Source organism: Camellia sinensis, chromosome 7, assembly GCF_055761805.1.
Source record: "Camellia sinensis isolate YWXY chromosome 7, ASM5576180v1, whole genome shotgun sequence".
NCBI classification, from domain to species: domain Eukaryota; kingdom Viridiplantae; phylum Streptophyta; class Magnoliopsida; order Ericales; family Theaceae; genus Camellia; species Camellia sinensis.
The window spans coordinates 169,565,947-169,580,512 of record NC_138967.1 but is presented as its reverse complement, the minus strand read 5'-3'; the positions used below and the strand labels follow the sequence as shown (position 1 = coordinate 169,580,512).

At 34.9% G+C, this 14,566-nt stretch overlaps 1 non-coding gene across 1 annotated transcript; it reads left to right on the top strand.

The window, feature by feature from the left end:
- Positions 1-11,079: 11,079 nt before the first annotated feature.
- LOC114287700 (small nucleolar RNA R71) lies at positions 11,080-11,186 on the top strand. Its single transcript, XR_003637987.2, has one exon. It is a non-coding gene; the product is annotated as a small nucleolar RNA R71 (small nucleolar RNA).
- The last annotated feature ends 3,380 nt before the right edge of the window (positions 11,187-14,566 follow it).

The window sequence follows — 14,566 nt, the reverse complement described above, 5'->3', positions numbered from 1 at the left end:
ATATTTCAAAAAAAATATTTAAAAATCACAATTCACATATATAAATAATTATAAATATAATCTGTGTATAGTACATAAATAATTATAAATATAATCGGTATATAGTACATAATTTATATATTAAAAAAATTTAAAATAAATATAATATTTATAATTATTTCGTACATAGCACAAGTGATAAGTTAGGATGTATATAAAGGCCCTGTTTGGTACAGCTTAATTTCAGCTTATTTCAGCTTTCAGCTTAATTTAAGCTATTTTGATGTGTTTGGTTTAGCTTATAGCTTATAGCTTATAGCTTTGTGGAAGTCAGAAAACAGCTTATTCTTTGAGTGGGGCAGGATATGCTTTAAGAATAAGTTGGAAATCAGCTTAAGCTGAAAGTTATAAGCTATAAGCTAGGGGTGGGCGCGGGTCGGTTGCGGCCACGGAACCTCCAATCCGCCATCCGTCCGCCAGATTGACGAATTGAAGAAAATCAATCCGCATCCGTCCGCCAATCCGGCGGATGTGGATTGAGCGGATTGGCGGTTTGGCGGATGGATGCGAATCGGTTTGACGGTTTAAAATTTTATAAATTTTCAACATAATTCAACTTGTGCACTTCCTCAAAAAAAAAAAAAAAAAAAAAAAGGAAAGTATTACAGTCAATGACTTAAAAAAGTATTACAATCACTGTATGCCTTATCCAAAGAAAGAAAGTTTGAAACTTTAGAATATCACGATCACTGCATCTCTCATCCACATGTTACAATCACAGCATGATTCATCCCCATAAAGTATTACAATCTGTGATTCTTAAAATATAATAACAATTCAAACCACCAAAACCATGAACAGAGCAGTAGTAGAGATTGAATGTCTCTGTATTGTTACATCTACATATGTTTTTGAAAACAAAAACCAACCAGCATATATCATATTTTCTATTTATTATTTTTAGAGTTAGATTTAAAAACTAAAAAATATAGATGAATAATACGTTTATTTTTTTCAATGCAAAAAATATATTCAAGTTGAAAATTTTTTTTCAATAGAATATTTAAATTCTTTTTTAATTGAAAACACAAACATAATATTTAAACAAATTGAAAATACAAAGTCTTATAAATTATTATGGGTGCTTGCGATTTGGCGGTTTGGCAGTTCGGTTGCGGCCAAAAAATCTCAAATCCGCCATCCGTCCGCCAAATTGGCGGATTAGAGAAAATCAATCCGCAACCGTCCGCTCGTCATCACGCATCCGTCCAAAATGCGGCGGATCAGTTCGGTTCGGTCGGTTTTGGCGGATCGGTATATCTGCTGCTCACCCCTACTATAAGCTGTTTAGGCATAAGCTATAAGCACTTTCCCACAGCTCTACCAAACGAGGCTAAATACAAATACATATCTGTACATAAAAGCACATTGTTTCGGGAAAACCGAGACCTTGATATATAGATAAGAATGCGGATGTCACGCAGTGTCCCTGTGATTAATGAAAAATAAAAGTTCGCAATTTTGTATTAGTTGATTGAAAAATAATGAAAAAATAATATTTTATAATTAGTTAAAGATGTAAGAGTGAAATATTAATAAATTTTAAAATATAATTTTGTAAATGGAGAAATAATATTTTATAATTAGTTAAAGATATAAGAGTGAAATATTAATAAATCTTAAAATATAATTTTGTAAATGGTTTAATCTTTCATTTTTTTTTTTATAAACTTAAAGGTGTTATTAAAGTGAAAATTATATAAAAGGGTAGTCATTTTTATGTTTGGGTTTAATTTTTTAGGGATAAAAATGATTTTTCCAAAATGAAAAATTATACATTTGGACAATTTACACTATAGAAGTTTTGAATTTTTCTCATTTTAGAACAAATCACACATTACGAACAAAAGCCTAAACTTTAATGTAACACTCTAATAACGTAATACTTCAATATAACACATTAAAAAATTCATTGGTGTACTTTTTCCAAACGTAATAACATAACACTCAAAAAAATTTTTTGGTATACTTTTCTTAAACATAACGCTCCAATGTAAAATAAAAAAATAAAAAATCCTTAGTGTACTTTTTCCAAAAGTAACACTTCAATCAGTGTAATCTCAAGCATAACACTCCACTGTAACATACTTCAATGTAACATACAAAAATACTAAAAAAAACTTCTTAGTACACTTTTTTCAAATGTAACACTCATAGTTTGAAATTATACATTTGTTCAAAATTTAATAAGGAATATTTGTACTCCTTTTAGAATAGTTTGAAGAATCTCACATTTTTTTTTAATGTTACATTGTAGTGTTACGTTTAAGAAAAGTATACTAAAAATTTTTTTTTTGTGTTACATTGGAGCGTTACGTTTGTGATAAGTACACCAAAGAGTTTTTTTACGTGTTACATTAAAGTGTTACACTAAAGATTTTTTTTTTTTTTTTTTTGAGTGTTATATTGAAGTGTTACATTTAGAAAAATGACACTAAGGAGTTTTTTTTGTGTGTTACATTAGAATGTTACATTAACGAGTTTTTGTGTGTTACATTAGAGTGTTACACTAAGGAATTTTTTTAGAATATTATATTAGAGTGTTACATTTGGAAAAAGCATATCAATAAGTTTTTTTATATGTTACATTAGAGTGTTACATTAAAGAGTTTTTGTGTGTTACATTAGAATGTTACATTAAGGAGCTTTTGTGTGTTATATTAAAGTGTTATGTATGAGAAAAATACACTAAGAAATTTTTTTGTGTGTTACATTAGAGAGTTACATTAGAGTGTTACAATAACAAATTTTTTTGTGTGTTACTTTAGAGTGTTACACTAAAGAGTTTTTTTAGAGTGTTATATTGAAGTGTTACGTTTGAGAAAAGTATAGCAAGGAATTTTTTTATGTGTTACATTAGTGTTACGTTTGGATGTTAATACTACTTTTATATTGCAATCCCAAATGCAGGATGTCGCGAAGTAATATAACTCGGTGAGTCCAAGGTCGAATCCACAAGGACCAGTTTGTTCAAAATAATTACCGACCACTCAAACAAAGCAAAGAACATATAGTTTTGAATTTTTGAAACAGTTATAATTGGAGAAAAATAACTAATTAAAAGATAAAATAAGGTGATTATAAAAAGAGTGCTAAGGTATCAAGGATCCTCCACTAATGATTTCTTTAAAATATTTTAGATTCAATCTATATAACTCAATTGAAACATACACAAAAAGTATTTTCAATCGAAAGATAAAAATAATTACTCCATATAAAAATTAATAAAAAAAATTAATTATTTTCACTGATTGATTACGCCATAAAAATCTAGTTATTTGATTTGCAGAGAATATCAAGCTTCTATTGTATCCAGAGTCTACAATACAATAAGATATTATACAGAATAAAAAAAATTTCCCAAATAAATAAATCAATCAATTAAAATAATCTGACATTGAAAACCATGATTGAATCATAAAATGTTTATAAAGAAAACATTGGGGTTTCACCCCTAACCTTAACAAAGAAAATTTAGAACATCATCAAAGCAAAAGGAAAATAATATGTATTAAAATGTGCTTTTTTTCTTGAAATTAATTCCCCTCTCCTGCTGAGGCGCAAATTAAGGCAAATTCCTAGCAGTTCCAGCATCATCCATCCAATAGGATTTCTTTATTGCTTCATTCATCCAATAGAGCCTTGATTCACGTGAGATCCTTCTATTGGTTGTGTTAATTTAACAAACCACCTTTCCATTGGCCTCATTATGTTTTTTTGCTGAGAATTAAGTTTGACTTCAATTTGCCCTCTTCTTTTCCTTACCTTGCCTAATCCTTATCCTTATTGTGAATTATCCTACATAAAGTAAAATTATATCATTAATTCACAATTAAAAATAAAGTGGGGGAATTAATTTAATAAAGGTACCTTAATGATTAAAAATAATAAAATAATTATACATTTTTAACCATTCATCACACCTCCCAACCAGCTTATTGCTAGTCCCTAGCAATTAAGGCGATTACAAAAATATAGTTCTTAACAAAAAAATGTAAACCATTTTCGTAGGAAAAACGCGATTGCATTTAGTATATGCAATAAGCCTTTAAACCTCTACGTTACCCCTAGTGGACGAGTTAGGCTATGTTTGGTTGTGTTTTGCAATCATGATTCTACACCTTCATTCAAGTATCATGTTTGGTTAGAGTTCTCAAAACACATTTCAAAAACTCTGCAAAAAACACTCTGTGTCAGGCGCGATTTTCAGAATTTTTTTTTTCAAATTTTGCCTAACCGATCGTCCCACCGGTTGACCGGAACAGTGAATTTTATTTTTTTTATTTATTTATTTAACAATTTACATATGTTAATTTTTATATATTCAAAAAAAATATTTTCCGAATTTTTAAAATTTTTTAATGTGTTTTAATAGAATTTTGAGTTGTATGTTTGGTAATGAGTTGTAAGTTTTTGTATCAAATATCATATGTCACATCAAAAATTTTCCACTCAATTCAAAACTCTTTTCAAAACTCTTCACCAAACAAATTTTCCACACTCAAATTATAATTCTAAAACTCACAAGCTCAAAATACAACTCATACTCTCAAATCATATTTACTAAACTCTACCAAACGCAACCTTATAGTCTCGTGAGGGTTTTCAGATATGATACCCACAAAGATCAAAAAATTTAACCTCAAAGTCTCCCTTATTCACATGCACAAAGTTCAAGAACAAAGTCGTGAATTTCATTATACTAACAAAAGAATCAATCAAATTCTTAGCCTCAAGGTAAAATGTAACTCAATTGTCTACCTGAAATATGCTTTGACTACAATATCACCGGATTTTACACTCAACAATTGAATCACTCAGAATATGGTGTAAATATCACTTTCAATATATGTGAGCAGAATAATGTAAACCAAAAGCAAAATTTCTCGCATATTAAATTGGTTGAGAAATGCTCATAAGAAAGGGTAAATAAATAGTCTCATTGAATGAATGCCAAATACTGAGAATTAAAATTCACACATTATTAACTATCCATCATGTCCATATCCAAACCATACCATTCCTAAGATCAAATAGGGCTTTTATTTGGTTGTAATGTAAGGGTAAAGGTGGAGAAAAAAAAAAATAAAAATAAATGAAGGTTGAGGTCTTCAGAGTAATGAAGATAAATATAATACAATTTAGGAGATTATTGCAGATAGTTCATTTTTCCAGACTCCTTCAAAAATTCTTCTTTTGTGCTTTTTAGTAAGCACACTTCATGTACTTCAAATTTTTTTTTTTATTAACCCCTTCTATGCGTCCCCTTTTACATCCCAAACAACAAATTTCAAAACGAATCAAGACAAGTTGGATGTGGGGTTTAACAAAGAATGGCTAAATATAGGCTCAAATGGGCTGTAAGGGATTAATGTGACAATATATATATATGAATAAAGATTGGGACCCCTCTTCCCCCACCCCCTTTTGACCCCCTTTCTTTTTTGATTGGTCACTTTTTCTTTTTCTTTTTCTTTTTTTTCTCCTCTTCCAATCACCACCCGCCACGTATGTGTGGGGGTGGTGGGGGTTGAAGTTTGAGGGGGTCTAAATCACTGCTGATATATATATATATATATATATATATAAAAGGCTTAGAGAAACAAAGATGCCTAAAATCATATCTTAAAAATTGGTATGGTCCTTCAATTTTCATGATCTCAAGGAAATAATAGTGTGATAACAAATAAATATATTCTCAGCATTTAACCAAAACAAAGAATAATGAGACTACACAACAAATTAATGTGCTTCCCGAGAAAAATCAAGAGAAAATGTATAATAACCCTCCAAAAAAAAGAATGGCTCGAAACTCACAGGGTAAAAAGTCTCCACTATCATTCTTCAAGACTTTTAAGTCACATCCACTTATCAACTAAAGATTGTATTCATGTGGCTAAAGTGCAGTGCAAAGATTCTAAATATGAACACATGAGATACTTTATCAATGAGGATAGCATAATAAAGTTCAACACAATTCTCAAGCTAAGGCAACAGAAATATCACAACTAAACTCAATCACTTTAATGCACATATAAGAGATAACTTTGAACTTCTTTTTTTTTTTTTTTGACATTTTTTTTTTACTAACTTATTGCAATCAACACAAACTGATAATTAATCCCTCCGCCCAACCTAAACGGTGCATTGTCCTCAATGTAAAAAAACAAAACAAGAATGGGTTTACCTTAAATAATGAATCATGTTTGCTTTTTCTACAATGAGTTAGCAATACCCAAAAGAAAAAAAAAAAAAACCGAGGAAAATAACACAAAATGAAAAAGAAAACTAAATCCAAGTTTTACAAATCCTAATAAATTGGATCATTAAGTTCCATGTACTCATCCTCAGTTGGAAAATTTTCCAAAAATGGTTTCAAACGCTGCCCATTCACTTTAAAAACATGACCATTCTTTGGGTTTTCAATTTCAACGGCTCCATGAGGAAAAATAGTTTTAACAATGAAAGGGCCAGTCCATCTAGATCTCAATTTACTAGGAAATAAATGTAATCTAGAATTATACAAAAAAAACTTTTTGTGAAGGTTCAAAATTTTTCCAAAGATTATGCTTGTCATGAAACACCTTAATTCTTTCTTTGTAAATCCTAGAATTATCATAAGCATCTCTCTGGATTTCTTTTAACTCATTCATCTGCAATTTTCTTAGTGAGCCAACTTTGTCTAAATTACAATTGAATATCTTTTATAGCCTAGTATGCCTTATGTTCCAGTTCCACTGGCGAGTGACAAGCTTTTCCATAGACAAGTCTATAAGATGACATGCCAAGCGGCATTTTATAAGTTGTACGATATGCCGAAAGTGCATCGGTTAGTCGCAAGGACCAATCTTTGCAATTTGGGTTAACCGTTTTTTTCCAAAATATTTTTAATCACAACTTGACCACTTGTCTATGGGTGATAAGCGGTTACAACTTTATGAGCAATAAAATATTTTTTCATCAAAACTTCAAAAGATCGATTACAAAAATGCAAACCCCCATCACTTATAATGGCTCGAGGAATTCCAAACCTTAACAAAATATTTTCTTTCAAAAATTTTAAACAATTCGATGATCATTATGCCTGCAAGGAATTGCCTCAACCCATTTGGAAACATAATCAACAGCAACTAAGATATAAAGATATCCAAAAGATGAAGGAAAAGGTCCCATAAAATCAATGCCCCAACAATCAAATAGTTCAATCACTAAAATAGGGTTCAAGGGCATCATATTTCTATGGGTTATCCCTCCTAACTTTTGACAATGCTCACAAGATTTGCAAAAATTATGACTGTCTTTAAAAAGGCTTGGCCAATAAAATCCACACTGCAAAATTTTTGCAGCGGTTTTCTTTAAAGAAAAATGGCCTCCACAAGCCTTAGAGTGGCAAAAGGAGATGACACTATTTATTTCATTATTAGGGACACATCTTCTTATGATTTGGTCTGGACAATATTTAAACAAATATGGATCATCCCAAAATAAATTTTTTACTTCAACCAAAAATTGCCTTCTGTCTTGTGCACTCTATTGACTGGGATCATGCCTGTAATAAGATAATTAACGATATCAGCATACCAAGGCAAATCAGTAATAGTAAACAATTGCTCATTAGGAAAGTATCCTTTGTGAGCATTGTTTCTATGGAGTCATCAAACACAAGTCGAGACAAATGATTTGCCACAACATTTTCTACTCCTTTTTTGTCTTTGATTGTGATGTTGAATTCTTATAGTAGAAGGATCCACCTAATCAAGCGCGGCTTAGCATCCTTCTTGGTGAGAAGGTACTTTAAAGCTGCATGGTTAGTAAATACAACAATAGGTGATCCAACTAAATAAGCACGAAATTTGTCAAGAGCAAGTACTACTGCTAGCAACTCTTTTTTTTGTGGTTGAGTAGTTCATTTGGGCATTATTCAAAGTTTTACTAGCATAGTAAATGACATACAGCTTTTTGTCCATATGTTGTCTCAAAACAGCTCAAACTGCATAATCACTAGCATCACACATAATTTCAAAAGGTAAAGACCAATTAGGTGGTTGCATGATAGCAGCAGAAGTAAGCATGGTTTTCAATTTTTCAAAAGCCTCTTGACATTTATTAGTCTGTTCAAAAGGTGCATCTTTTAATAAGAGATTACATGATGGTCTAGATATGGTACTAAAATCCTTAATGAATCTCCTATAAAAACCTACATGTCCTAAGAATGATCTAACATCTTTAACAGTCTTGGGGGTAAATAGATTTGCAATTAACTCAATTTTAGATTTATCTACCTCAATTCATGGTTACTTCTGGGATTGTACTTGGACAAAACTTCTCCCAATTTAACACAAGGTTCTTTTCTTCACATCTGGACAAAACTTTTTGTAAATTTGTTAAACAATCATCAAAAGAAACTCCAAATACAGAAAAATCATCCATAAAAACTTCTACAAATTGTTCCACCATATCACTAAAAATACTCACACATGCACCTTTGAAAAGTGGCTGGAGCGTTACATAATCCAAATGGCATCCTTCGAAAAGCAAAAGTACTAAAAGGACATGTAAAAGTGGCTTTTTCTTGGTCCTTTAATGAAATTTCTATTTGGTAATATCTCAAGTACCATCTAGGAAACAATAAAATGCATGTCCAGCTATCCTTTCTAAAATTTGGTCCAAAAATGGCAAAGGGAAATGCTCTTTCCTAGTCATGGAATTTAATTTCCTATAGTCAATGCACATACGCCAACCCGTAACAACACGAGTTGGAATCATTTCATTGTTCTCATTTTTTACCACAATTATTCCAGACTTCTTAGGTAATACTTGTGTGGGACTTACCCATTTACTATCAACTATGGGATAAATGATCTCTACATCTAATAGCTTAAGGACCTCTCTTCTTACAACATCTTTCGTTGTAAGATTCAACCTACGTTGCATCTCCCTCGAAGGTTTGGCATTTTCTTCTAAATAAATTCTGTGAGTGCACACCAAGGGACTAATTCCCTTAATGTTTGCAATGGTCCATCCTATTGCCCCTTTATGTTGTCTCAAAACATTGAGTAATTTACCTTCTTGCACAGAGTCAAGTTTAGAAGATATTACCACTGGATATGCGTCCTCGGGTCCTAAAAATGCATACTTCAACTCTGTAGGCAAAGGTTTCAACTCAAGTTTCGGTACTTGTTCACTTGATGGCAAAGGCTTACTCACAGAAGTTGGCAACTGCTCAAACTTTGGCTTCCACTTGTAGTCTTTTAATTCCTGTGCAGACTCCAATAAAGAATAAATGTATGTAATTTCTAAATCTTTATCAAAATCACAAGAATTAACTAAGCAAGATTCAAGTGGATCAGAAAAATAGGAGTTATTGAAATGCTTTTTAACAAATGTATCAATCAAGTTCACTTCCTCAATCTTATTACTATCCCTTGGTTGTTTGCAAATGTTGAAAATATTCAACTCCAAAGTCATATTACCAAAAGACAATTTCATCACACCATTTCTACAATTAATCAAAGCATTGGAAATTGCAAGGAATGGACAACCTAAAATGACAGGAATTTGTGTGTGTATGCAAAACAGGATGTGTGTCCAATACAATAAAATCGACAGGAAAATAGAAGTTATCTATTTGAACCAACACATCTTCCACAATTCCCCTGGGTATTTTCATAGAACGGTCTGCAAGTTGGAGTGTAATGGTAGTCGGTTTAAGCTCTCCAAGACCTAACTGTTCATAAACTGTACAAGGTAAAAGGTTCACACTTGTCCCAAGGTCAAGCAAAGCTTGCTCTATCCTATAGTTCCCAATCACACAAGAGATTGTGGGATATCCTGGATCCTTAAACTTCGGTGGGGAAGTTTGCTGAATTATTGCACTCACTTGCTCTGTCAAAAAGGCTTTTTTTTGTACATTAAGCTTTCGCTTGATTGTACACAAATCTTTCAAAAATTTGGCATATGGCGGGATTTGTTTTATTGCATCCAACAGGGGGATGTTAATTTTGACTTGCTTGAAAAGTTCAAAAATTTCAGCATTTTGATTTGATTTTTGAGGGGGGCTGCAATCTTTGAGGAAAAGGAGCAGGAATCGGACATCTCATTTCTTCACTTGGCTTGGACTTGTCAACATCATCACTACTCTTTGATTTTGAAATATCCTTAGGCTTTGGGGCCTTGACAGGAATAATTTTATCAATAATTTTTCCACTACGAAGTGTAGTAATAGATTTGACATGTTCAAGCTGAGTGTCAGAAGATGAAGAATCACTCACACCATATTGTCCTTATGGGTTGGGTTAAGCTTGAGCGGAAAATTTACCTTTTTCTTGAATGCTCTATGAAGATGTCAATTTGGTGAGAGTGTTCTTAATGTCATTTATTGCCTACGATGTCTGATTATTTATCACTGTATGGCCTTGTATGAATTGTTGCAATGTATCCTCAAGGTTATTCTTTGGCGGGGGAGCATATGGAACAAAATTAGAATGTCCTTGAGGTTGTGGGGGTAGTGCAACATTATTACTCCAACTAAAATTTGGGTGATTCCTCCATCCTGGATTGTAAGTCTCAGTATAGGGGGATGAAACAAGCTTTTTAAAAGTGTTTATGGCATTTGCTTGATCATGCAACACCTCCTTTAAAGCTGGAATAGTTGGACATTCCTGTGTTAGGTGTCCCATGGTCTCGCAAATGTCACAGACATTTTCTTTTTTAGGCATAGTTGTGATTTCATTAACTTTCCTTAATTCCATGGCCTCTACTTTTTTGGTCAAAGTTGATATTCTTGCACTTAAATCATCTTCATCTTTTGGTTGGTACTTACCACCACCAGAAATTGTAGAAGAAGGCTTGGTTTTACTAGAATGTCCTAGAGTATCAGTGGTATCCCAAGATTGGGCATTCTCTGCTAGTAAATCAAAGTACTCAAAAGCTTCATCGGGAGCTTTATTCAAAAATTTACCGTTACACATCATCTCTATGAATTGGCGCATTTGAGGAGTCGAACTTTCATAGAAAAAACCAATAACTCGCCAAGATTCATAGCCATGATGTGGACAAGAGTTTAACAAATCCTTAAAAAATTCCCAACACTGACAAAAAATTTCATTTTCCTTTTGAGAAAAATTCATGATCTGTTTTTTCAAAGAATTTGTTCTATGTATTGGGAAAATTTTCTTTAAAAATTCAGTTTGCATCTCTTGCCAAGTACTTATTGATCTAGATCTCAATGAATTTAACCATATTTTTGCCTTATCTTTTAGAGAAAAAGGAAATAACTTCAGCCTTATAGTCTCCTCCCTACAGGTTTGGTCAAGAAAGGTAGCACAAACTTCTTCAAATTCTTTAATATGCAGGTAAGGATTTTCAGAGTCAAGGAAATGAAATCTAGGAAGTAACGTAATGATACCCGGTTTAAAATTAAAATTATTTGCATTTGGAGGAAAAATAATACAAGATGGAGCACTACTCTTTGTGGGTTGCAAATAATCACGCAAAGTTCGGACAGGTTGGGCCATTTGAATTTGATTCTTATTACCACCATTATTTGCCATCGTGTCAGGTGTGTGAGGGTGTACGAATAAATCAAATTCAAACTCAAAGAGGTTACCAAACAATGTATTTGAATCAGAATCAATGCTTACCAACCGACCAAGATGATCACGATACCAATATGCATGCAACATAAACAAACTTTTTTTTTTTTTTTAATGTAACAAAACAGTGACTAATTACCAAATGCACATCAACAAACCCACTACCTAAATAAATTTTTTTATTCTTGGTTACTGTTCCGAAGTAAAGGTAACATTGTTTTTTTTTAAAAAATATTTTTTTAAGTAATAAAACAGTGGCTAATTGTAATAGTGGAAAAAAAAATTAAGATTATCACAATCACACTAGCAAACACGCTACCCCACTGTTCCGATGCAACAATAACACTATTTTTTATTTATTTATTTTTATTTTTTTTAAAAGGCTCAAATCCTACTTATTAAAAATAAAATAAATTAAAAAGAGTGGAACAAGTTTATCAAAATTGCGAGAAATCGCAATGCAAACCTCCTTGGTACTTTTTCAAACAATGATGCAGGTTCCCGACAACAACGCCAAAAACTTGCTGCTACTTTTATATTGCAATCCCAAGTGCAGGATGTCGCGAAGTAATATAACTCGGTGAGTTTGAGGTCAAATCCACAATGACCAGTTTGTTTAAAATAATTACCGACCACTCAAACAAAGTAAAGAAAAATATGGTTTTGAATTTTTGAAACAGTTTAATAATTGGAGAAAATAATTAATTAAAAGATAAAATATGGTGATTGTACGGGGAGCAAATATTCCGACAAGCCCGTATTCCTTTCTTCCAAGCTCCTGCCTGTCCGATCGATTTGCGAGCACAACAGCGGTGAGCTACCTGGCGGTGTGTGGCCGGAATACCCCTCCGATGATCAAGTTAGACACACACACAGGGATAGAGAGAGAGAGAGAGAGAGAGAGAGAGAGAGAGAGAGAGAGAGAGGATTGAGTGTGTAATGTAAGTCTCACCAAATGTAAGTCTCACCAAATGTTCATCTGCCTCAGCATGGGGGGGCAGACTCACTTATATACCTTCTGCACCCCAAATCTACTCCCATTAGTCTCTCGACACGTGGTGCTGCTATCCCATCTGTCAGCGCAAATCTAGTTGAACATCACCTAATGAAGCTGCCAGCCCACACCACTGGGAGCTCGGCAGCCGGGCTGTCGCACCTCGGCTGCTAAAGGCCGCGCTGTGTTGCTAGCCAGAGAGCTCCGCTCGCCAAGCTCAATGACGATCGAGCTCAGTTACATTTAGGCATAGCTGAGCTCGGGATAGTGCATGCTGGTCAGCCGTCGGCCTTCCTGCCGAGCTATCCCACGAACCGTGGAACCCAGTGAGGTAGCGGACATCTCGGTGGAACCATCACTCGACCGGTCTCTGCACCCTGAAGCCAAGTAGCTCGGTTCAACCATGCCTTGCCTTAACCGAGCAAAACCTTTCTGAGTAGGCCCATGCTACCATGGCCCAACTGTGTTCGGCCCAAATCTGCTCGGCCAATACCACGGCCCAATCCAGATCATAAATCTTCCTCTCAATTGCCCCTTAATTCCATCCGCGCAAGCGTGACTGGGATTACTTATTCAGACCGGGTTAACTCTTCCTCGGTACTTATTTTGCAAGCTGATGATCAGGCTAGTTGACATGCCTGTCTTCAAAACTTGCTCGGTTGACGCCTCGTCTTGCCCTCCTGTCTCTTCAACTCTGACACTGCTATTTCTGGGGACACGTGTCTCTCGTCTATTGGCCTCGAGCAGCTAACCATCACGTCCCTTCACATTCGAAACTTTTGGCGCTCTTTCACCCCTACAAACATGCCATAACTCACTTCCTCTCGATCTTACTGACTCTCCTGCGTTCCAATTGTTCCAGAGCTCCTGTGCCTCTTGCAAGCTTCGTTCCTGCCCTCCCCTGCATTCGTGTTCGAAGAACAAGCTCCTGCCCTCAACTGGTAAGTCCTTCGAGCCTTTTTTTTTTGCTATTTCATTTGATATTTCACATTTTAGGGCGCTAAATCCGTAGGTTTTAGGATATACCCCCCAAAAACCCTCTCTTGCCCCTATTCTCTTCAATGTTCTTCAGTCCCTGTGATGAACACATGAACGCACCAAGAACTGGAGTGGACCGGGCTCCAGGTCGCTTTTTGATCCAAAAAACAATTAGACCGAGTAATTTACAAGTTTGCCAAAACCTTAGTAGAAACCGAGGTAGATAGAGGACTTGGCCGCTCGACCGGGCTAACAACTGGTCTGCTTGAGCGACCGAGCTCCTTGGTTTGCCTTCGCGACCGAGATGGTCTGGTGCTCTTTATGACCGGGCTAAGGTCAAGCTCGCTTTGCGCGACCGCGCTTCCACTTACACTTGCCATCCTTTTCCTGCAGAGTCCAAGGGGACCATTGACCAATTACCGAGGTTCTCAAAGACCGAGCAGCCATTAAACTCCAGTCTATGCCAAACCAATTCAGCCGAGCTAAACTAGTCAGCTACACATGGGGTGATTCCGCTTCCTTGTTGACACTCCGGCCGCCTTGGCCGTATTCTGGGAGGAGTATGGCATCCCAGCCGACGTCCACCTAGAGCTAGGCGAAATTGAGACAACCCCTTGGGGCAGATTAGACCAGTGCCCCTTTACCGTGCTATCCATCATTGAAGGAGGCCTCCGTTTCCCGGTCAACCTACTGATGACCGAATTCTTGCGCTGCACCGGGCTAGCACCCACTCAAGTCTCAACCAACACTTACCGAATAATCAATGGGGTCCACGAGTTGAACAACCGGCTAGGAACCAACTTAGGTTTAGCCGAGATACTCCGTCAATACACCCTTAGGCACACGGGCGACGGCTTCCCCTATTACTTAAAATTTCGACCGGGCAAAGAAAAAATAGTGACTGGCATCCCAGACAAGGACTTACACGACGACGACTTCTTCTGGGTGTCTGGTAACTATG